The 25,761-nt window shown below is 38.8% G+C and overlaps 1 pseudogene; it reads right to left on the bottom strand.

Moving 5' to 3' along the window:
- Positions 1 to 4,016: 4,016 nt before the first annotated feature.
- LOC116996800 overlaps positions 4,017 to 25,761 on the bottom strand; it is a 77,457-nt pseudogene continuing 55,712 nt past the window's right edge.

Below are 25,761 nucleotides of genomic sequence, written 5' to 3'. Positions count from 1 at the left end.
CCACAACTATGAATACACACACATACCAGAGATACCAAGTCTTGTTTATTTATTTTTTACGTCTCATGCTTACACAGAAATCCACACCTTCTGCATGTGCAATGCAGTGACTCAGCAGTGGTCCCATCTTTTGCTTTGCTGGCCCAGCATGTCTTAGGGAGACTTCCAGGATGCATTCTCAATGAGAGAGAGAGAGAACTTGTGCAGGACTACAGTGCCTGCTCCATGGGGGTAGTCCTTACAGTCCTCCCGGTTGCATGGGTGACTTTGCTCTGTATACTAGGGACAGCTCTATCATACTAGAAATACTTCTGTGTGGCAAAACTGCCAAAATGTGAGACGACATGTGAGACCTTCTTTTAGTGCTAGCTTTAGGGTTCACTTTGCAATAAAGAGATTAAAAGATGAAATCAGGAGTCTGAAGTTCTTTTAGCTCTGCCACAGACTCACTTTCCAATCTTCAGTAGACTACTTCATATCCCACATCTCAGCTCCAGCATAGATAAGAGGGGCAATTACAGCGACACCCCAGCAGAAGCTCTGGGACTTCACATCTACAGAGGTTTTGCAAGTACAAGCTGCACAAAAGTACAAATTCCTTTCTGTAACCCTTCAAAATAAAATATGCAGAAGCTGGTAATTCCTCCCCACTTCTCTGCTGTCAGGGAGTAGCCTCAGTGGCAGAATGTTGAGTCTATGATCTGTGATCTCAGCCAAGCAAAATCCACCAGTTTAATGAGATACTGCAAGTTAGTGAACCATTTCATTGCTTTGGCTCCTCAGAAGTGTCTAGGCATTGATTACAATCACATAGTGTAAATAATTCTGGTTTGTAACTCCTTATGTGTTTGAACTCTGATGCTGGCATTCCCATGCCATACCGTGTTAGACATTCAGACAACTGTGCTGATGACATATTTCCTCTTACTTTAATAGGCCTTTCAGGAATGAACAAGCATTGCCTTGTATACTACTGTGGTTCCCATCACTTGATGGTCACACTTAATTAAGCACTATTTTAGTAGAGAGCTGGTTGCACTTCATTTCATTAAGTGATTTCATAATCACCAGAGGTACACTGACAGCTCTGTTAGCTGAAGCTATGTGAAAAGGGGCAGCAGAGACAACAGTAACATTTTGCAGCACTTCCTCGTCAGTGATTTTCCAGGCGCTACTCTTGCAGAGCGCAGCTACATTTCCATTAGCATTTAGATTTTTGGCTCAAGGCTATCTGAGCCTTGAGGTATGATAGATCATATCATATTACCCAGTACCTTTAGCAATGCTGGTCCCTGAATCCTTAAAGTCATCATTTTTATATAAAGTAGATACAAAGAATTTCTTCATCTGTCTTCCCTCCTTTAGGTTTTTCTGCTCATAGTCAGCAAATAAATGTGATTAAAGGACAAAATCCCATTTGAAAAATGTAAAAAAGAATCTGTTGTGCAATAATGTTGAAAGGTTCTCCATTGTGATAAACCAGGCGGTTTAAAAACACTGGGCAATTAACTCTAAAGTATGTAAGTATCACAAGACAGGAAAAACATGACTAGTGTTACATAATGGACATTGCAGGATACCTGTAAAACCATATATTAAAGCTGCATGCTAGAAAAAACTTCTCACGACAGTTTATGTTCACTCATAGGGATCTGTAATGCATAGACGGTTTAGTGTCTCTAATGTGAAGGCAGTTTTCCTAATTGAATTGGGAATTTTGCACAACTGCACTGCAATCCTAGATCTAAACTTCAGTCTACCTGTGCTTTAAGACACATTTCAGTTTAAAAGGGAAAGAATTATTAGGAAAACATCATCATCATGAAGATCCAGATGAAAGATACAGATACGTAGTAAAAGCAAAAATAATGCCAAAGACTTGAATTTTGTTGTGAAGTCCTTTGTCACTGAAGTTTGGATTTAAAAAATGGTGAAAATTGACAAAATGTATCTTATATAAAATGGTATCTTTGCTCTATCTAGCCTTTAGTTCAAAATAAATCAAGAATTAGTAGAACATTTACCATACACTAAAGAAGACAAAAGAAAAAAGTATCTTGTGCCTAAATGATATGACTACTTGTTACTGTGATTCCTTAGAGACCTTTTCTATATAAAGGTCATGAGAATGACATACTAATGAAAAATTTCCTACCATTTTCATCTGTTTTCACTTTCCTGTATGTATTAGGTTATTATAATTTGTGATAAGATGGGTTTGTCACTGGAGTCCAGAATATAAAGGAGACACTCCTTTCAGTCCTGGAAAGAATTCTCTTTTGTGTGTCTTCACAAGCACATATACAATACAAAAAAAAAAAAAAAGAAAAAAAGAAAAAAACCCAAACCAAACCAAAAAACCCTCATCTAGCAATGAAACTAGATAGATAATAATATATGGAAAAATTCAGCCATGCCATGCCCTACCCAGTTCACAACACAACTATGAGAAGTTCCATGTAAATTGTGTAAACTTTTGCTTAGAAATTACAGTTGTACTAAAAAAGAAAAAAAAATAAAAGGCAGCCCTGCTATGATTTTTACAACTGGACAGCCCAAAATGTTCTTTTAAATAGTTTATATTCCTATAGTACCTTTCCTACATATACTCTTCACAGTACCTGTGGTGGATTCACATCACAGTTCCAGATGTAATGGCAGAGTCAACGATATGCCAAGCATTTAAGTGACCAGTTCAAAGTTGTGTAACAAGTTACTGTTATCCTGGCTGTCCCAAGCTCTCATGCTCTGCAAACTACACCCCAACTCCCATTTGTACTGAGTCATTTAGCCACAGACATGGTAAGCAAAAAAAAATTACATTACTCAGGTCTTAGAAAAGTGATACTCTGTGTACTCAATAAAACAAGGAAAAGGAAATCAGCAATGGGCTTTGAACCAAAAATGCAACTTCATGGCAAGGTTACTCAGATTTCAGAATCCCAGAATCACACAGAATAAGCTCAGCTGGAAGGGACCTGCAAGGATTATTAAGTTCAACTCCCAGCCCTGCACAGCACCATGTTCCCAAGAGTAGATTTGGTTATCAAGAGTTCTCACTGCCTTAAGATGAAATCACAAGGGGTTTCTAGATAGTTCTGATATCACAAAAACCCTAATTCCTTCAAGAATAATTTGACATTTTCCAGGTAGGTGAGGCATGGCTCAGTAGTGACAGTGACCCTGCTAGTGTACTAATGAGCAAAAGATTACAAACTGTAACACTATCTAAATAAACATCCATGTCCATATCTCTTAGCTGGCTGATTTGCAGAGCATTCTGTATCCTGTGTATGACACATTTTAAATTACCATTTCAAAAGCCTGTTTCATGTGACTTTGAGCATTTCTGGGCTGCCAGTTATATGCATTGACTGGACTCTTCAGTTTTAAAGTGCTCTGCATTCTCTATGGTGCTACAAAAACAACATTATTAATAATGAAGACAAATTCCTAAAGGGAAACTAGAGAACATCCTACAAATCTTTGATTTATCGGAGAGTCAGAGCTGCATAATTCAAATACCAGAAATTCACTTTTAGGAATTTTGGCAAGTTTTTATAACCAATAAATTATTACTAGTTTTCCTTGGTATTCATTATAACATTAATAGTGGTGGATTCCCTCATACATGTTTGGTTTTATGTGGGAATCTCTCTGGTATTTAACAGAACAAAATTAAACATCAAATCATAAGAGGAAATCTAAAACATTTTCCTTTTTAATAGGCAGATACTCAGAGACTGAAGCTTTAGTCTTCACTGAAAAGTTTTGCCAACATAGCTGCTGATGATGGTTATGATATTTTTCAAGAGGCATAGACATAGCATGACAAAAGCATTTTTGACATCCATCTTTCACATCTTATTTTATGTCTTCCATAAACATGTGAATTCTCATGTTGTCTCACAAGCATTTAAATTAATGAATTTTGCAGTCACCAAGCAGCTGAAGGGACACAGCCCTGGGGCTACAATCTCTACTACACCTTTTAAGCATGTATTCTCTGGAAGGAATCAAGTGGAAGAGCTCTGATTGTGTTTTCCTGAAAAAGAACCTGAGCTCCAAAACAAGTGACAAAGCTTAGAAGGGATGCGTGGCCTTGAATCCAGGGGCTGCTGTTTGGCATCAGGACTCTCTGGTGCCAGCTGGAGCCTGAGCCTCTCCTCCAGTAGGAAAGGCATCACCTTCCTGCTGATCACCCCAAGAGCTGCAGGTTCTACAGGATCCAGTAAGAACATGGATTCTCTCCCTGCTTCACATCCTTAATTATACCTAAAACATCAGGAAATATAATAGTAAAAGAACAACTTTATTTTTTGGTAAACCATAAGATTCAGTCTAAATAAATTATTATGACTGAAACATTCTTAAATTTCACCGACTGGAGAAACAAAGTTGAGGTCTACTTTCTAAGTCTAAGACTTTTCTGGTCTAACATTTTACTTGAAAATAGTCAGTGACCCCAATGTTTATTAAGTATTAAATTTTTTTTACTGCTGCTAGCTCATTACACAACCATTTATGACATTCTACAATCTTTTGTAGTACATGCTCATAAAAATCAATTCACATAGAAACATAAGCTGCAAGGAAGAGAAACAATCACCTGGGTGTGAGAAGAAGAGGGTCTACCAGTACTAAACTCTGGTGACTAAAAACTATGAGGGGTTCAATGGTTTCTTGATAGGAACAGAGCTAAAGATCATTTTATTGTCAAGCAAGCTGGTCTTTATAGAGCATGTAGTTGTTCACTAAGACTTTGTTTTTTCGCTAATTCCCCAGTATTATTCCTGTGATTTGGCCAGTTCTGTCAAAGAAGGTGTATCATGCTTCTCAATTGTATGCTTCCCCAGACAGAGGAAGATTGAAACAGAGGCATGAGAAAACATAAATAAATAAATGCACAGCATAGAAGGGCACATCTCTTCTCCCTCTCTCATTTACAGAACAGACACGACATTCAAAGACATAAGGAGGAAAACAAATTAAAAATAAAGAGATTTCCTCTTTTGATACCACTTGTAATTTTGCTGTGGAATATACTAACCACAGGAAATCATTGCACCCAGGAAATTCACAATGGATATTTATGTGGATATCAGAAACAGAGCTTTCATGAGTGATAAGTTGTGGAAAGGGATACTAAACTTTGTTGCTTCAGGGGTCACATCAATATGAAATGTAATTGAGTTCTATAGGTTTCTATAATAAAAAAGTTGTGTGGCCCAATGGCACAAGCACCAGACTGGGCCTCAGCTTGAGCTGGCTTCCACTTCCATGTATGACCTCCTCTGGAAAGTCATGTGTCCTCTCTCCACCTCACTTTCCCCATCTATTATAACTCGTCAACTAAACTAGATAATGCATACTAGGAGCATTGTGGGTTTTATAAATTTTCTCACCTTCCAGCTATTCTCTAACCAAGGGATTTAGACCAGATAATCTCAAATGAAGGCCCCTCATTTTTACACATGAATAAACAGGAGCAGGTTTCATATCTTTTTAAAGAAAACTCAACTGAATTAGGCCTCTGAACTGAATTTCTCAGGGTCACTCATCTCAGTTTCAATGACTGGAAATTCACTGAGGCAGAAACTGCATTTATTTTGTTTATCATGTATTTATTTTAGGCCTTACTCTGTATACCAAACTTATTATTGCTTTTTGACCCTGTATTTTAGTACAGTATTTAGGAAACAAATGTGGCGATGTCATAGCAGCGATTTTTAAAAAAAGGAAAGGGAGAAGAAATATAGTTTTATTTATAAGTTGATGTATAGGCACTGTACTGTAATGGAGTCTAAATCTCAAAAGCGTTGCTTTATATTTGTTTTATAGGACTATAAGAGCCAAATAATGACATTTAAATGATCTATTCCATTAACATTGTATCATTTTGTCAATCTGGAATGTATTTTAATCAAAAGCCCCCTTGAAATGGTCTCCTTTGTTGTATTTTCTTTTTGGCTCATTTTATCAACATCTGTTATGTTTATACAATATGAATTAAAACTTCGGAATGCTGTTTGTACTCAGCTACTTTTGTTGAGAATGTAAAGTCCCAGGATTGGCAGTGTTTATGTAAATCAGTGCGGCTGACACAGCCATCATAAACAAATGAGAAAATATAACAAACACATTGTTCATGGAGGAAATGTTTGTTTTTAGAGTTGGCTTCAGTCTTACCAGATTGATGAAGAGTTGCTGATAGCAGGGATCTGTAGTGTAGCGATTCAGCAGCATGGTTGGGCGCGACAGATTGGGCAGCTTCTCCACCGTTATCTGGAAAAGGCAAGAACTCATTTCTTTTTCCTTCTGTGCAGCACATCAGAACCCAAGGTTCAAAAGATTTTCCCAGTTTGACTCCTAACAAAAAGACTTCTAGCAGAGCTGCACCAGCAGAACTTGTCCAAACTTTATAAATTCTTTCGCCAGTAAGGTTTAAATTAGCAATTTAAATTAGAACACTCTTTAGTTACAAATTTTTGTTTTCATTTACTGTATCTCTGTTAAGACAATGTCAGTTGCATTGGCTTAGGGGTGAGGCTTTTCATGCTGTTAAAATTCACTTACTAAGTGGTAATTACATGATTGCATAGTGCAGAAAAATGCAGCAAAACTGGTATCAGCCATCAGCTAAGATTCAGACATTTTCCATAGGAATACTTATTTGTGTACTGTCACCTCGTCATGCATAACTGCCCTGCTTCTTCTTAACATTATTTTGCCAGCCACATTCCCATGCACAGACCAAGTTTCAGTCATACACGATGACTTTCCTGTTGAAAACTAAACTACATTGCTAGTCTTGCTTTAGTAACTCACAATTTTCTTCCACTACACTTAATTTACTATTCCTGAAAATCCTTTGGTCATCTATCAAGGGGAAGAATACTACATGCTCTTCACGTTTGAAAGTTTTTATAAACACTCATCATTGAGAGAGGTGCTATCCCATACTGAATTAAATATTATAACAATTCTGCTATCCATAGAGAAGTTGAGAAAGAGAAGACTGGGATGGCCTATCTGAGCAAAGAAACTTTTACCAGCAGTCTTGGACAACTTCTGGACTCTGAGTGTCATTATAATTTACAAGATCTGTCCCTGTAAGGTCATCCTTAAATTTAAGTTGCACCTGATCAGCTTTTTGTCTCAACCACATATGTTACATAATCTCTTCATTCAAGGAGTACTCATTCTAAATCACCCAAGTATGCTTATTAAACAAGGAAAGAACTGAAAGAAAAGAGGTTACCTTCTCATAGGAGAGCAGATGAGGTGGGGAGAAAGACACATCATTTGTGTTCAGCTCAGAGATGTGCTTATTCTCCAGCAGCATGCACAGCCTTAAACCAAAGTTAGAGCAGACGACTACATTCATTATAACAGACAAATTTTAAACAGCAAGTAGACAGTGCTTTAGCATCAGAGATATCATAACACGTGAGTACTGTGTGTAGGTTTGGGTTCTTGATATAAGAAGGACATCAAACTATTAGTGTCTCCAGCGCAGGGCAGCCAGTACCGTAAATGGCCTCAAGGACAAGACATAATGCAGTGGCTGAAGCTGCTTGTTTTGTTCAGCTTGGAGAAAAGAAGGCTGAGGGGTGGACCTGTCATAGTCCACAACTTCCCCAAGGACAGTAGCAGAGTGGGAGTGCTGATCTGCTCTCTGGTGACCAGCGGTAGGACACGAGGAAATGGAATGAAGCTGCATCAGGAGAGTTAGGAAAGTATTCTTCCCTGAGAAGGTGTTCTTCACTGGAACAGGGTCCCAAGGGAAGTGGTCATGGCGGAGTTCAAGAGCATCTGGAAGATGCACTTAGCCATATAGTTCAGTTTTAGGTAGTCCTGTGAGGAACAAGGAATTGGACTTGATAATACTTATGGATCTCCAACTTGATCTTCCAACTTGAGATTGTGTCTGATTCTAAAGTATTAGTGGGCTGACCACATATTTGACTTTCCTAAACATCCGTCAGCAATAGCAGCATCACACAGGTTTTTTCTGATTTAGGTTTGGCATATTACATTAAAAAACATCACCTATCCTACATACTTTTCTTGACCTCTCCTTGACTTTGTCCTTGGCAGGACCAGCTCATGAACTGTCTAGTTTGCACCCAACAAGTCAATACCTGAAACAAGCAAATAAAATTATCTAGATACAAATAGGTAGATTGTTGTTGCTTCCCTCATCCTTCTTAAGTAACATCTAAATTTAAACAAGATCTGCCATAAGATTATGTCCTATTTTAAATCATCAGTGAAACCTTCGTTCACAGGACTGCACTCTAGAGTTCATTAAGACATCTAATTTTATTGCTGACTTAGTAATGTTAAAATGGATATTTTTATAAATTATTATATAATTTCAAACCTTTCTTCAGAGTTCCACCTTTCTGCATTACACAGATAAAGCCTTGACAAGCAATATACTTAAAATTGTCATTGTTATCTTAGCGTTTGTTTGCTACACTCACACACACATACACACACTCCATTCATACTATCCACTTCTCAGCTTTTAACTTATGTTTTGATAACAGACATCTTGGGGACCATCACAAATCTTTTTGGTTTGTAGCATATTTAACATCATGCTAGCCCTGTTCTGTGATTACAGCTAGGAGTTAATACAGTAGTACAAAGTTGTGCAACACACTGCTAAATTATGTGCTTGATGAACTCAGAGGAGAGCAGACACCTAATCTTCATTAGGGCATCAGAAAAAATATAAACAACATACCAAGTGGCTTATGTGACTGGAACACCAGGTATAAGCTGGGAGTTTTTCAACTGAATATTTCTGTGTCCAAAAATATTATTTATTCAAAACAAAACATGTTATAGGGATTTACTGTTTTTAACATAAATGTCTCCTAGGAAAGGTTAGTCTGCTTCAAGGTGTTATTAGCACTCCACAACAGAGGACTTACACAGAGTTCTTTAGCAATTTTAATGATTCTATGACTCTATGATTCTAAGAAAACATGCCTGCCTGATCCAAAAGATCCTAGAGACTAAATATGGATGAACTAGGTTCAAGTCCTTTATTCTGAAATACCTTTTAAAGCAAGATATTCTGTGAGAATCTTGCATTTCTGGATCTGGAAGACACGCTTGAAGAAAACTTTTCTATCACCTCCACCTCCCGCAAGTTAACATTGTAGAGAAGACCCCTTTCTTCTGAAATGGTCAGTTATTGCACTATGTAGTCTTGAAATCTGCATTTTTTCAATGGTTTTGGTATCTCATCTAAGGTTCTCAAAGGGATTTTTATAAAGAAGTATGCCTGTCTGAGTATAACGTGAAAAAAAACATCAGTTCTGAAGGAAATTAGTGGCAGAGCCAGAAATACTGGAGTCTGTTGCCAGCTCCTACCTTTGAAGCACATCCCATGCACAGGACAAAGAAGGAATTGGGTATTCTTCCTAACTATTGAAACCTTATTTGTCTTAATTTAATATCTGACTGACTTTGATTTTAATAAAATCTCTTTCAGATTACTAAAATGAGAGCAACACTGCAGCAGAGCTAATGGCTGAGCAAACACTTTGCCCTGGGCTCACATCTCCCCTCCTGGGAAAGTCACTGATCTTCCCTAAGCCACCTACCACATGCATGCTATCATACAGACATGTAGCATAGACAATTAATGGACTTGGTTTTGAGAAAAATGATGAGAACACACTAATAAGGCATGCTACAATAGGCAAGACCTATTCCACTTACTAGACTACATTTGAAAGAAGAAATGGAGAAAAACACAATATATTCAGAATATATTCACTGCAGCAGAGAGCATAAAAAGAAACTAACCAGTCATTCCCCATTAATTACTTTTTGTGCATTACATGCTTTGTTCTGCAGGACTCTCTAAAGGTTCACATTCTACAGTCTTTCACAAAAAAGGTCTATAATCATTCTAAGAGAACTAAATACACAGATCTAAATTCTGCTCCTAGATCATCATGCACAGCTCCAAGAAGTCTACTTCAAGAATGATCACTGGGCCAGGAATACTCCCAAGACTTTAATCCTAACGTATATAGATAGCAAGTGTGAAAGTTATGATCCACCCTGATCCTCAGCCAGACTCTGTATGCTAGGTCCAAAACACTGTTCAGGTCTGTCTGTAGTCCAGACTGCACCATTTTCCACTTGAACGTGATGCTGGGATTAAGAAAAGAGTAGCATTCACCATGAGCTGAAAGAGCAGAAACATTTGCTCATCACCACTGGTTTGTTGGCTGGTTTTGGCAGCTTGTAATTTGCTCGGCACCACTCTTAACTAAACCCAGCAGGGAGTCACTTAACAAAACTTTGAAAAGTGTGAGAGAAATCTGGATAGTCAAAAAAAAGCACACACAAACACAATGAAGGAAATTATTGGAACATTTCTGATAAGAATCCAAGCCTATTAAAAACTGCCTAATTCTGGAGAAAAATGAACATACATTATTTCACTTGGACTTCCAGAAGTCGGGCTTCAGAGGTATAACAACATCATTCTTTGATGTTACATACAACATCCTTCCTATCACATCATCAAGCCTTAGAAAGCAGACCAAACATGTTTCTTGCACTATTTTGTGAAGTTTAACAGGAAGTGCTAGGATTCAGACTTGGACTCTGCAATTGTTCGTTTACTCTTTATTTATTTAAGAAGGAAGAAAACTCTTAAGTAGGGAATCTCATTTCAAAGATACCCTGGCAAGGCATTGCAGTATTTTCATATGCTCTATCTGTTAAAAAGCATGTATCATGAAGATACACCTAATTAAGATAACACATTATTATCCCAATATCCACATGTCAGTTTTGGCATGGAAGTCAGGAATGAAAAGTATCTGACAGCTGATTGTGTCACTCTTCTTGTCAAGATGGCAATTATCTGAGGAAACTACAAATTCTAAATATTGGGTGAGTGACATAAAAGGAACTTCAGCTCCAAAGTAGCTGCAAATGAACAGAAGGACCATTAAAAGGTGATGCAACTGGCAAAAGTATTCAGGGCAGGACTTTCCTAAACTGAATGGATAAAATAGCTACACAAAGGGACAAGGGGAGGAGGGAGGATTAAATAACATGAAGCATCATTTTTCATGTAGTTTAGAAAGCTTTAGGCTTATTTGTCCTGCATTAGTCCACCAAAAGTATTTTCCTTTTTTTTTCTTTTTTTCCCTTTTTTTTCCTTTTTCTCCCTTTTTTTTTTTTTTTTTTTTTTTTTTTTTTTGATATTATCTGTTGTTTTGGCCTATATCCAATGCAATCATTTGCCTGACTTCAAATAGTGTTGTTCTTTTTTAAACTTGTAAAGAAGAGTATTCTGCATATGGTCAACTAGACAGTAGATAAGGACTAGGTCATCACATATCAAGAACTGTTTTAAATCAACCAAGTCTACATCTTACACAATAAAACCTCAAGGTTACAGGGTTGCTTCAGGTTAGGCAGGCTAAATCATTACTGTTTACTTAATATTTTGTTCTTCAAATGAAGAGGGAGCGTTGCATGAATTTTTGGCATTTTACCTCAAAGATGATAAAAAGGTCACTATCAAGTACTAGGCTGAGGTTTTCCAGAGCAAAGATCAAATTCTGTCTCTACTACAGCTTTTCAAAGGACTCTGAGCAAATATTTAATCTCTGTACTTCAGTTTTCAAATCTACAATACAGATGTTTCTTCTACATCAGGGTTATGTTTTGAAATTAATACTCATTACTTAAGTTGTCAGTTGTCAGGTTTTATAGGAAACACCATCAGAGTGAATGAGCAGGCAGTAAGTCCACAGCCTCAACATGAAAATGCAAGGGCAGATGTTAATAAATTGTAAATGCAAACTTTATTTTTCAGACCTGCAGAAAGGATAGATTTTAGAAATTTATGAAGACTTATAATCAGATTTGTATTTCCCTACAAGCTGGCTTGCTGCTAGGCAGACTTTCAGTTTCAGAGGAGCCTACCACACATTTAAATGGCAGGACAAGTATGTGATCAGTCTTTCCATTCACACACCAGTTTTCCCCATGCCTATATTTGATTTCGACATTTAACAACACTCTGCACTTGCCTAAAAGCCACCCACATGCTGCAGTGTGGCTGCATACGTTTTTAATTTTGGGTTAGCACACAGCCTCTGCAACACTCCAGTTTTCACTGCAAAGAGCTCCATCACAAAGTCCTACAGCACCTGCACAATTATTTGTCAGACCAAACAGGCCTACTTATTTTAAAGTATCATATACTGTTGTTCTTTGGAAGAAACTTTTCGCACTTCGGATATGAAATAAAACCATTGTCACAGACTCTATAAACTTTCCTCCATCTGTGTTATTCATGAGCTTCAGTGCCCCAGGACCCTGACAATGCATGGGAGGAACATAATGTCCAGGGCTTTTGTTGAAAGTACTGAATTCCATTTATTTTAATAGGCAAGATTTCTGTATAGTGTATCATTGAAATTAACTAGAGCATCTCTTCAAAAGCAGGAGGACGGACAGTAAAAACAATCAATGTGCTGACAGACTCTACTCTCTAACATGAAAAGCAAGTAGTCACAAAGGCACTTTGGTATTGCTGTCAGATATTGCTGTCAGCTCTCTAGTCTGCACACCTAAAAATAGTTTTCAAGTCCTTAATGTGCTTCCCTTCCCTCTTTTCTTCTTTACTGGCTAAGTTCAGATGAAGCCTTCAAACCAGTGCCAAAGGTGTGTCTAGCTTTGATCAGACCTGGTAGAATCACCATTGCCCAGAATTTATAGCCAAGGCACAGTGAAAAGGAAGGGGGGAAGTTGACCATGATCCTCTGGGAAGAAACACAACCCCATTTTTATCTCCATTTATTGCATTAACTTAGCAGACTTCTGTGTTTGATTGAGTAACTTTGCATTCTTGTGATCTAAACTTAGCAATCTCTCCACAACAGTGCCAGAAGGAAAAGGCTCTCCAACAATCTTTCAAACCTGTATCAGTTATTTTGAAAGTGCCAGCAGCAAGGCTGTCACAATATTAAGGTAGATATCACTGGCTCAGTAATTAATTTATGAATTAAATGTTTCAGGTCTCCATTCATCTTTAACTTTCCTTCCTCTAAGTTGTTGCACTGCATCACTACTGAAGGCAAGTACCTCTCCACTTGCTAAGGAAAATAAAAGTACTACCTTAGTGAAACAGTGTGTGAGGACTCTCTGAGCACATGTGCACGCACAAGCCTTGAGAGCAATGTTTCATTAGTCCCAGCTGGGAATGCAGATTAAAGAAAAATGCCAGAAACCATACCTACAGTCCGACATATCTGTGATATGTTGCAATGCCTGATATGTTCTGTGGGAAAAGAGATCTATATGCTATACTCAATTTCACTGAAGTGCTTGGCAGAAAGCTTTCCTGACTCACAACAGTGTCTGTTCACTGGACTGGCCAGAGGGGAGTCATACCTAATAAACTGCCATAAAATACACATACACACACCACTTTGGATCATTGATTCCACTGCTAAAGGATGTTACTGTGTATTACAGCTTTAAGTTTTCAACTTTGTCATATTTTCTAAACTCTGATCTCTTCAATTTACTCTCAGTTATGTGACATTCCCCTTTAGCAGAGCGAAAGCATGCATTAGCTAAACAATGTGGTTTGGATTTAGCGTTCCCATGCATCATTGTGAAAATGTTTGTCTCAGCAATAGTGTCATTATTGTTACTGGGAACAGCTGCTCTACTATGTTTTCTGATTGAGGAGAGCAGAGTATCTCCTTTCCCACACCACCTCAGAAGCAGGGATTCTAAAGCAGGACCACTGAGTAGAAGTATTTCATGAGCACACACTGTTCTGTACCTGGCTTCCTCCTACCACAAAGGAAGCAGAAAGTGCAGGAGCGCAGTAAAGAACAGCAGCAAAATAAACATTGCCAACAGAAATGAAGTTTGGCTCCATCCTCTGGCAGTTCTTCTGGATCTGGACTGGGGACTAACCTGGGACACCAATCCTCCTCACTCAGGTGCAGCTTTCTGGCAGTTCAGCTCCATTAGACATGATATCCTTTGAGCGAGAATTGGAGCTGGGAGTTTGCTGCTGATCAAGCGGATGTTTAATATCTCCCTTGAGTTTCTGAAGTGGAAAGATGTAACTCTCAGCATTCCTGCCAGCGCTCCCAGCCCCACTGAAGTCAGTTTCCACATCCAGATCTACAAGAGCGCTGGAGTCCCGCCGGGTTCTCTGGGAGCATCCCAGCGGCCGTGCTGTGCTCCGCGGGCCTGTGCAGCTTGGCTGCGCCAGCTGGATGTTTTAAGGAGAGCTTACAAAACACATTTGTGGGATTACACAGAGCAGCAGGCTTTAACTCACCTTTCAGAACAAGGCCTTCAGAGGTAATTAGGTTTTATTTTAAGATGGATTGAATATGTTTTCCAGGGTATTGGACCTTTTGAAATGTCTTTGGATGGAAATTCATTTTTTCGATCAATAGGTGTTTCTGCAAGTCCAACCTCTGGTAACATTTTAGCTACATGAAGACCACAGCTTTTTGATATATTTTATCTTTTCAAAGGATTTCAGATTCCCAACCTCGTCCTGAAAATTAATTACTGTGAACACCTCATTTGTATCAAACAAACTTGAGTAAGGCAAACACACAGTCAATACACTCTTGCATAGCAGATCCACAATGTACAATCATAAAACCATAGAATGGTTTGGATTGCAAGGGATTTTAAACATAATCTAGTTCCAGCCCTGCATAGGCATGGACATCTCCCATAGACCAAGCTGGTCAAAGACCCATCCAGCCTGGCCTTAAATGCTTCCAGGGATGGGGCATCCAACTGTGGTAAAACAGGTTGAACAAACATGTTTAAGTACAAGGATTTTTAACAACCTTCAATATTTTATTTAAATTTCTTTTTGGCTTCAAAGTACCAATTTCAACCACAAATGCTGAAGTTTCAGTAAACTTGATGGGTGGGAAGAGATGGGGTTTCCTAGGTGAAAAAATACACACAAAAATGCAGACACAATGCCAAAAATGTCACATCTCCCACAGAAGTAGCATAAAACCAAGTTTTACCCATTTCTGCTTAGACAGTTATATTCTGTACAGTCTGCTTACCATCAGAGATACCGTGGTTGCTGCATAATTACTTTATCCCAGTCAAATTAAATCAAGCAAAAAAAAAATTTCCTTCAGCTAAAAGATAGACAAACAGAATGCAGAGTAATGGCTAACAGCTGTGTAGGTAAGAGTACAGAGGCAAACACAGGGAATCCAACCCTCAGCCTGACAGGAGAAGTGCGTATGGTACAGATCTGAGAGCCTCAGGCGTGAACAAAATGGCTTATTTGTTATGGTAAAATTCCCAAACAGGCTACTCAGTGGTATTTGTCAACCTAGTAGTTTCTCCAGCAAAATTGTCTCACAGCTGTGCTCAAGGCAGAAATTAAGATTGCTGGGCAGCATTCCAGCTTTTGACTCTCTTCACCATTTTTCCTCAAAGGACATGGAGGGGACAGATCCTGGTCTAACAAGACGCCAGCATGCACCTGCTTTACTTCAATGGACACCAGGAGGATTTAACCACAGTACGAAAAAGCTGCTCCCTAATTTTCCTTGGTAAAAGTGAAGGCAAAGGCAAAAAAGGCCACCAAGACCTAAACAGTCCCTGGGAGGAACATAGTATTCATCAGTCACAAACATGCAGGAAACCTACATAAAACAAGGAATGAACAGCATTCCAGAAAAAAAGCACCTTGGTAGAGAGCACATTGTCATCCAGTGCACACGCCTGTAGAGGGAAGCAATCAGAGGATGCAGAGCATGGCAGCAAAGGTGCTGCTGCTGACCATGGAGTATCATCATCCTCCATGTTACGTCCCAGACGTGTCCACAGACAGGGAAAAGAAATTCATTACCTACAGATTTCTCCTCAAATCCACCATGTCTTCTGGTTTTACTGTGCTTTACATTATGAAGTAACCTCTGGCAAAGAAGATGGAGCAGCAAAACACAAGTGATGATATGTCTAATCTCTTCATCATGTCAAAGAACCACTTCATTGCCCCACAATGGCCCTGCACCAGTACATTGTAACATATGTGGAAACAAAAAAATAGCTCTTTTTTCTGATTTGGTCTCACAGAAATTAGGCAGAAGCATAACTCTATCTCTTCCTGCTGGAGGAGGATCTGGAGCCACAGTCTAGAGCAGCCAAGACAAAAGAGAGCCAAGGGACCTCCCAACAACTCCTCGATATGCATTTACAGCCTCATGCTGTTTCTCTGGCAGAAATGGCCTGGGAAGGAAGGCAGTGGTCCTATCCTCAGGTCACACTGAAGAATGAATTCCACCTAGCCAGGAGGGCATGTCATTGAGGGCATGACTTTTACAGCTCTCAGCGGACTCTGGGCTAACACATTCATAAACAGCTCAGCTCAGCTGCAGTCACTGGGGGGCAACAGGGGAGGCATTTCAGCTGCAGTGCAAAAGAATAGCCTGTTTATTCTGATGTGCAAGTATCATCACTACTGTGGGAGAAATGAAGGGGGCCAGCCAGTCCCTCAGCCCTCTGCACTGCACACAGTAAGTCAATCATCCCCACCAATGCATCAAGTTCACCGGCCACATGTTCCTCAAGCTGAAATCTGCAAGGGTTTCCCAGGCATGCACGGAGCTCTGACTGTGGCAAAGTGTCAAATGTATTACTCTAAGGAGATCTTTGTTTTGGAAACTTGCTTCTCAGCTACAGCTTGCTTCCTCTTTAACAATTTTAAAGCCAAGAAGTTTTCTTTAGTAGTTGCTTTTGTTTTTATTTTCTACTGCTTGCTCAGCTGGGGAAGATAACACTTCAGATTTAGGTCACCCATGGAAAAACGTGTTTGGTGATCTCATCTCGATCCCCAGTGGGTAACCATCCAGATCACAAAGAGTAGGAGAAAAATCTGGCCCTGCTAGGCAGATCTGGGAGATTTGGGGGAGAGGGGAGACATGTCTGGAGTTTTTCTTTTAATAAAATTGGAATATCTATGTATTTGCTACAGGCCAACACTAAGGTGCATTTGTTGGCCCGTGCAAATTCCAGCCAACATCACTTGGCCACCATCCTTGCTTTTGTAAGAAGTGGCATTGACCTTTTCTCTTCAAAGGGTCAGAATTATTCATGTGTGTTATGAAACATAACAACACTTCATCCATGTACAGCAACTCTCATTGCTACAGTTTCCAAGTATGGTCAGGTACTGAATAACTTTATATTTGGACCAAATTTACAGTGTTTTGTCCATGCTTATTTCATGAGAAAAAAATGGCACAAAAAACATATAAATGAGAAATGTTATTAAAATATTATGAGCTGCCACTGCCTTCATGCAAGCTTAGCAGAGTGTTTGTTTCTCTTCATTAGCTTGTTATTCCATTCTTTTTAATGCAATAACAACATTTTTGTTCCAGAGGGAAAAAACCCCAACAACCATATTTGAGAATCAATAATTATATCCAAGGTAACTCTCAACAAAAACATCATGGCAATTATTTTTTACATCTTCCCCAAGCCACCTTTCTAAGATATATTAGGCAAGCCAAATATCCTCCATTTTAACGCTATTGATGTACAAGATGGGTAAATAACTTAACATTTTCCTGCTGTGGTCATGTTACATCTATATGGGATTTCCTTGGGTGTGCCAGGGTAAGAGGTTGAACAGCACCCCTCTCCTTTAAGGAGTTCACAGCATTTGTCATCTTGGTCTTAAGAGCTACGTGCTGCAAGAGCTGTAATTTTTATGAGTAAGATGGAAAACCTAAATCCTAACTGCTTCTGGTCATGAATACACAAATTCCATGACACATCACATTACTGGAGAGTTGTTTCAGAGGATGACTGCAGAGCATTCCCTTCCCAGTGTTGGTGAGAACAGCAGAATGGCAAAGTCATCTGTGCTCCCTGCTGGGGACAAGGCACTCAGAATCCATCATGAAAGTCCTCAAGCCACTGGGCAAACACTGGGGCAAGGAGGAGTGTTGTCAGAGCACCCCAGAGCACAATTCTTACTCCCAGACAATCTCTGTGTGTGTGTTTCACTGGAGTGAAGTACCAACTAGCCAAAAAAAGCTATTTGATTCTTCTTTGTCAACCATCTATAATATTATCTTGGTTTTATTCAAAACAGTCTAACAACAGCTCATTTATGCTGAAAGTGACAGGGAAACAAACTTCTTCCTTCATCCCTTTAAAAAGGCTCCAGTAGAATGTATCATGAAAGAGCTCTGAAGATTGAGAAAACCACAAACCCATCAGAACTTTCAGGGAGCATCAGCTTTTCTCTACAGCGACCTCTCTTTGGAGTGTCCTAGTATCAGCCTTGCTTTCCCCCTTTTTGCTTCCTCCAACACCAATTTGCTCTGTATTATAAAGCACGACAGTATTTACATGAACTCTGCATATGCCTCAGCAGCCTGGGCCTGTAAAGTGAATTTTAAAGGAACTTTGGCTGTAGCTGTTGCTAGTGTGATTTCCAGTTTTACTGCTGTGAACAGCTGAGAACTAAAAACGCACACTAGTTTATGCTCTATAATATCTTCAGACTGGTACACACTGCAGACTATCACTCAGAAATTTAGGTTTTAGGGCCTTAGCACATTTTGTTTTAATTATGTTTATGATAACATCACTGTGAGGAAACAAATATATGTATCATACACAAGTATACAACTCTGCACTTATTGATGTCATTACTCCTCCAGGCCGCTGGAACCCGAACAATTCCCAGTGTACAATTCTCATTGCAAGCAGACATTTGTCTTCCTAAAAGGTTTATACAAGCTGTTTCACTTGTCACTGAAGCAAGTTCACAATTTTTATTAAATATTCACTCAGCTGCTGGTAGTTCATCCTTGAAAATTTGTTATAAAGTGGGCAAGTTGGCAAGTCCTAATCAAATCTCCACTAATGACGCACAGATAGTTTTTTCCACCATACACACTGACAGAAAATAGTACTTGTATCCTTGTTTGCTCACAGGTAGCTCCAAGTACCATGTAGTTAAGGTAGTAAAATAGAAGTGGAATTTTAAAAAAATTCTGTACAAGAAAAGATGTAGAATACTACAACCTTTCAGGACAAAAGAAATCATGAAAAATTATAATATCACAAAACAAAACTGCCCATGTGTTTTTATTATGTGTGTCCATTTTTTTTGTGGTTCAAAGCAGAATTCATAGGGTTTTGCTATGTGAACTCCAATGCAGTAGGAGGTGCATATGCATCCTTTCCTCTAGGATACTCAAGGTGGAAATAAAGTCACTGCCTCTCCCACTCATGACCCACCACTCAAAGGACAGTCTTAATATCCCTTCCTAAAAGGATGAATTCACTCTTGCTGTCATATGAAATACAGTACCATAAATACTTCATTTATCAGGAGATTTTATATGCCTTTTGAGAGTGCCCCATATGGCAAGGATTCTTTTAGTCTGATTCTTGTTTACCCTAGCATGTTACTTCCAGTGACTTTGTTGCTTATCTTGTCTGTAATATGATTTATGTTAACTCATTTCCTGTAAAAGCATACACTAATAAAATGGGAAAAAAAAGTGAAGAAAGAGCAGGCCAGCTTTGAATTGGCATGGGAAATGTCATGAATAACTGGATTCAAATCCTTTTAAATTACTGTTTCAGTGAACCTTTAAGGTTCCGAAGGGCATTTTCCTCTTTTTCTGCTGTTCCCATAAGATCATTACATTGTTGCTGTTTCCATAAATTCCTGATGCAATAGATGACCTTGTGCTAGAAAGGACCTGGGTCCTTTCTTTAAAGGACACCTGCTTTTCATGCTAAAGTAAGAACAATTTTCATATACATGCCAAATAATCTTCACAAACAGATGCTTAAAGAAAAAAAAATCTGATAAATAGCAATTTGATAGCATTTTTACCTTTTAATAGTTCCCTGGAACACCTCTGCATGTTCTGGTTTGGGCCTGCAAACTACTGGGAACTGGCTGTATTTGCAAAAAGTCAAGCCAAGGAGGCAATGTTTTCCTTCAGGTGGAGGGCTCTGACGCCAGGCTCCATGACGTCCCTGGCAGAGCACAGTTCCAGGTTCAGCCTGAAAGACACAAAGCAGACAGCCAAAGGATCGCTTAGTAAACAGGAAATGGCACACTGCACCACGTTAGTATTTGACGAGTTTATAATGTGTTAGTAAATTACTTCAAGATGGAAATCAATCTGCTTTATTTGCAAATTTTTTTTAAATGTAATTACCCAATAAAAGTGCTTATCAAGCATTGCCTTGCTTTGTGTGAGATACGTGATAAACTCTACCATATGCATGACTTGGTCATCCTGGGCAGGATGTCATAAGACCCATTTATCAATTTGCATGACTTCTCATGTTAAAAAAAAAATCTTTAATCTGAGCTGAAATCCTCTGGAATTCTCGATGATATCAAATAGATTAAACTTAAGCACTTTGGAGAAATTCAGACTTACGCTTATCATTGCAATAGGGTTGGATTTTTGCAGCGGTAGCAGCTAGAAAAATTACCCTTTCAAAGATAGCTCACAAATCATATACGGTTTCTTCCAGTATTTTCTAACAGTTTTCAGGTTCTAGGCAAAGTTTCAGGAAATGTGAACATACAAAATTGAAAAACATGTGTACCCACTATTTCTAACTGTTGGGTAAAATGGAAAATAAAGGTACTTTCTGCAAAATTTAAGAGTCATTTCTATGGAATTATAGTAGGTCAGACTCTTACAACTGAAATAAATGAGCTGCTCTAGCTATAAGCTTTTTTTATAGCTTCTATTTTAAAAAAAAAAATCAATTATGCTGACTATCATCTGGACACACCATAAGCCAAAACCTCCTGGTCAGACACAGGCTGACACAAACCACAGACAGAGACAACTCGAGCATACATTTGCCCACATCCTGTTTTGCCATGGTACCTTTCATCCCTGTGGTAAAAATAACTCTTTCCATATGTTATTAATTATTGTCCTCCCTCCTGACAGACACGAGGTTGTTTCTTCAAGCCAATTATTCTGATGGTTTGTTATATGAGCACCTGCCTAAGACTAAATGAGCTGAGAAGACAATGCACTTCATACATGGCACCTACAAAGCTGAGACAAGTTTCTTCTTCTAAACTGGATAGATTTAAATTAATTCCAAAAAAAGTCTTATGTGCAGCAAAAACTTCATACCCCTCCCCAATTACATGAAACAGACTGCAGGCAATGTAGAGATAAAAATACCGAGCCACACTTCAAGGGACGAAGAACACCAGTTTATGGAAAAAAATTAAACTCTCTGAACTGCCTTTTGTTTCTGAGTTAAAATGAGTAGCAATTTACCTTGAAAATCAAAGTAGCTGGGTGCAGAATTTAGTATCAACTACTGAAAACAAAATTTTAAAATCCCCAAGAGATGGGTTTTCTTCATTCTTAACCTCACTAAGTGCTACCAATTAATGAAGTACAAGTGGGGAAACTCAAAGGGAACCATAGATGCTGACAAGCTGCTGTCAGAACTGTGCCACTGTGGCTGCTTGCTGTATAAAACACTCCACCAAAAGAATTTCATTGTTCCTAAGTGAGCAGATTCCTGCTCATCCTCTGCCTCTTTTCCATTTCCATAGGCCAGATAAAAATCTATATTTGCCTGCCATAAGCTTTGTCTAGAAATACAATAGACCTATCACAGTTAACACAATATGAAAACATGATTAATGACAATAGCTACTTCCTGAATCATGTGAACTATGTAGAAACCCCAAATGGTTTTTAAATAAGAGTGAGTACTGTTTCATTCCAGCAATTTCTAGAGTATATTTCTTAGCAGAGTGTACATTTTCACTCTTCACAACTTCACAGTTTTTTTCTGTTGCACAGAAAGCAAATATTCCACATTATTGCAGAAACCTATGAAATATCCTTATGTTTGGTCAAATCAGCCACTTTCAAAAATGTGAGGCATATCTCATTGTATCTTCTGTGATCTTGGTTTTGTCTGGGATTATGAAGTATGTGTATTGCCTATATCCACTATACACCTTGCATTATCATCAGTGAGCTTTTGCAGAGGTAAAAACACACTAAGGACTGTGCTGATTCAGTGTTCACCATCAGTGAAATTTCTTTCATAAAGTCTTCTCTCTGATGGTGTAAAGAATAACTTTGGTTTGGAGGTGTAGGAAACAAGCAGGCAAAAGAGTTGTTTTATGAAAAACTGTTACAAGGCCAAGGCATCTTTAAAAAGAATTGGCTAAAAAAAGCTTTTACCAATATATTGCTTCTCAGGTAAATACCAAGCCAAACTGTGGTTGTATCTGTAAGATCATAATTAAGGATGGTTCAAGTCAGAAGGGATCTCAGCAGTTCTCTGGACCAGCCTCCTGCTGAAGGTGAGCTCAACCATGAGCTCAAACGATGTGCTGGGGCATTTCTTCTGTCAGGTCTTAAAGACTTCCAAAGAGTGTGCAACCACACCAGTGTCCTACCCCACTACCCCACTGTCCTCATGGTGGGAAGGTATTTCCTCATATCCAGTATGAACATCTCATTTCAACATGTGCCGTTTTTTCCTTGTTCACCATGGCGTGTTGTGGAGACCATGGTTCCATGTCCTCGGTGATCTCCAGTAGTTATGGGGGTGAGGAGGAGGGAACACACTGTTAGGGGCCTCCAAAGCCACCATGGCTCCATGTCCTCAGTGATCTCCAAAGTTATGGGGGTGAGGAGGAGGGGACACACTGTTAGGGGCCTCCAAAGCCACCATGGCTCCATGTCCTTGGTGATCTCCAAAGTTATGGGGGTGAGGAGGAGGGGACACACTGTTAGGGGCCTCCAATGCCATCCCGTCTCCAGGATGAACAAGCCCCACTTGTGCAGCCTCACAGCATGAAAGGTCCAGCCCTGACCATTCCAGTTTGTCAACATCTGCGATTCTGTTGAAAGCACACTGCACTGTCTCCTCCAAGTCATTTATGGAAATGTTAAACAGGCCAGTTCTGGTGACAGACCCTGCAGTGCTCCCCTTGTGAGGGCTCCAGGCAGTGAATGACCCATTAATCAGTACGCTCTAAGGCAACCTCCCCACTAGGTATTTTACCATCTGATTGTTCAGCCTCTAGACAGAATACACTAGATACAAGAACATGGTGTAAAACAATGTCAAAACCCTTGCTAACCTTCACAAGCACCAGCTTGCCCAAATGCCTCCCCAAGGACCCTTTGCTCAGCTGGTGATTGCCACTGCTGCTTCATGCTTGTGCTGATGCAACAGTGGCCTTGGTTTCAAAATGCAGCTTCGAGCAAGGACCTTTCATTTACCATGCTGAAAATACCTTTCTACGGAATAATGCAGGGTACTTACATTTGGATTTTATCAAGTAGGTGTCTTACTTTAATAAATTTACCTCAAAGAGAGACACAGAGCTGTAGCCACACTACAGAAATAGATCCAGTGTAAATTTTTCTTTTATAGGACATGTGAGAACATTTTCTCTCAAAACATAATTCACTATAGTAGCATAATGTGTTAAAGTATTAGGGCTATGTCACCAAAGTTATGATATCCAAGTTTCAGGTTGCTTTCAAGACCACATCCATGGGACTGGATATAACATGGAACAAAGACAATCTGCCGTATGATCTAACTAAAAAAGTAATTTGGTAAGAAGCCAATATCCCTGAATGGCAAACTGTCTTGAAATGATTCATGAAAATGTAGTTCAGACTCTGTTGTTATTAAATCCAATGGAAGTTTTCCCACTGAAATAAATTGTTAAGGATCTGACCATAACAGATCTAATCATAACATGGAGGTTTCCTTAGACAACCTGCAGTACAAGAGAACTTTTCTTCAACTAGATTTATTCCATATTTTATATGTTTCAAATGATTAAAAGGACTTTAAGGTGGGTGGGAGAGAAGCATAATCCTAATTCAAACACATGACAAGGATTAAGGTGCATGGGAACATAGACAATGCTGTTTTCTTGGATTTATTCACAGACTTGCCTTCATCTGTTTTAGGTTGCTTCTCCCTTTTTTTTCTTTCTGCACTGAGAATGTTTACCCATTGACTCGCCACAGGCCATCCTGCTCAGGACAGCCCTAGGTTTTATTTGGGCTTCTTGTAAACCATGGTTTTACTGCCCTGACTGACCACTGCATCTTGTATAAATAGCTCTCAGGAGGATGTTTTGGGGGTTACTTAATACTTGCAGTGGTTTTTTTGTCTGAGAATGGTCAGAAGTTTGAGCAATTAAGAGAACAGACTCATTAGCTAAGGGGAACATGTCAGGTTGGAGGATGTTAGAATTACTTACCCGTGTTATGAATATTGGCAAAGTAGCAGAGTTATTCTGTTCTAGTCTCCACTTGCCGAGACTAGAAAGTGTTGAATTTTTAAAATACATTTCATTTTGCTGGAAAAATGGAATATTTATTCTTGTATTGAACAATCCACACTGGTATGATGACCTGCAGCTGCTACTAAATTATAAATACAGGGTTTTTTATTTATATTAGCTTTCTTACTATCTGCCACCTTTAAGGTTGCCCTACTGTGAACAAACTCACAACATCACAGGAAATTGCTTACATTTAAATACAAATTCTTTTTTTCCTTGTCTTAAAAGTCATAAAAAAGATTTCTAAATACTTGTCATGGGTCCACCAATTTTCTTTTCAACAAGACATTTAGTGAAAACAAACTATGAAAAAGCTTATCCAAAAATTACATGCCAATATGGATCTCGCTATGTAACAGAATAGTACATATGTACTGCAAAAATGTTAATCATGCACAGATGACTGAATTCAGTAGTTTTGCAAGGATGTTGTGTGAAAAAGAGGTTTTTAGCATGTTCATAGAATACCATTGAGATCAATAAAGGGAAACAGAAAGGCCTATAAGACCTTGTGTTGGAAAAGAACACCACTTTAATTACACTTAAAATTGATTCGCTCCACTCAGTGCTAGCCCATGAAATAGACACATTTAAGCTGATTTAAAGTTAAATTAAACCTATAAAATCTCTGTGTGCTTTGATGTAAGTGCATGCATGCTACTGATGTGCTTTTGTTTAATTAGCTCTATTGAAAATCAGTCTTCAGTGGAACTTTGCACGGAAGACCAGGTCTATGACTCCTTGCTGTCTCTGTTTTAGTTGAACACTAAACTAAGTGAGAAATCCTTATGGTTAACTCAGGAGCCAGAAGTTTTGCAGGGTTCAGACTCCCTTCAGAATATCTACAAATATTTACATTGACTGTAAGACAACAAGTTTCCCAGCATCCCCTGATCCTGGCTCCCTCAATATCCCTAAATGAGGGGACATTTAGCTATTCAGTGTAAAGGCTTTTGGTAAAACAGCACTTACTGTGAAATGCATTGTTTGGATTAGCTGAATGTCTCCCTGTCACTTATTTCCCAGAGAGGATTTGAAAGTTATATATGTTTAGCAACTACTGTACACTAAAGAAAAATGGATTTCCACAAGGTCTCATAATCTACTGGCAAATTGTCTCTTTCTAATGCTTGAAAAATTGCAGAACAAAGAAGAAACAAAGGTCAGAGATAAAAAGATCTTTGTGTTTTGGAAAAGAGATGGATTGGGGCAAGGAAGGCAAAGGGTGGGAAAGATGGGGAAGATGTTGAATGTTTGGAGATTGTCTTCCAAGAGTTTGCTTTTCTGTTCCTTTTATTTTCCGTCATTCTTATTAAGTTTTTCCCGCCAGCACC

The sequence above is a fragment of the Catharus ustulatus genome, chromosome 1, assembly GCF_009819885.2.
Source record: "Catharus ustulatus isolate bCatUst1 chromosome 1, bCatUst1.pri.v2, whole genome shotgun sequence".
Classification (NCBI taxonomy): Eukaryota; Metazoa; Chordata; class Aves; order Passeriformes; family Turdidae; genus Catharus; species Catharus ustulatus.
Note: the sequence above shows the minus strand (reverse complement) of the source record. Positions and strands in the feature narration are given on the sequence as shown.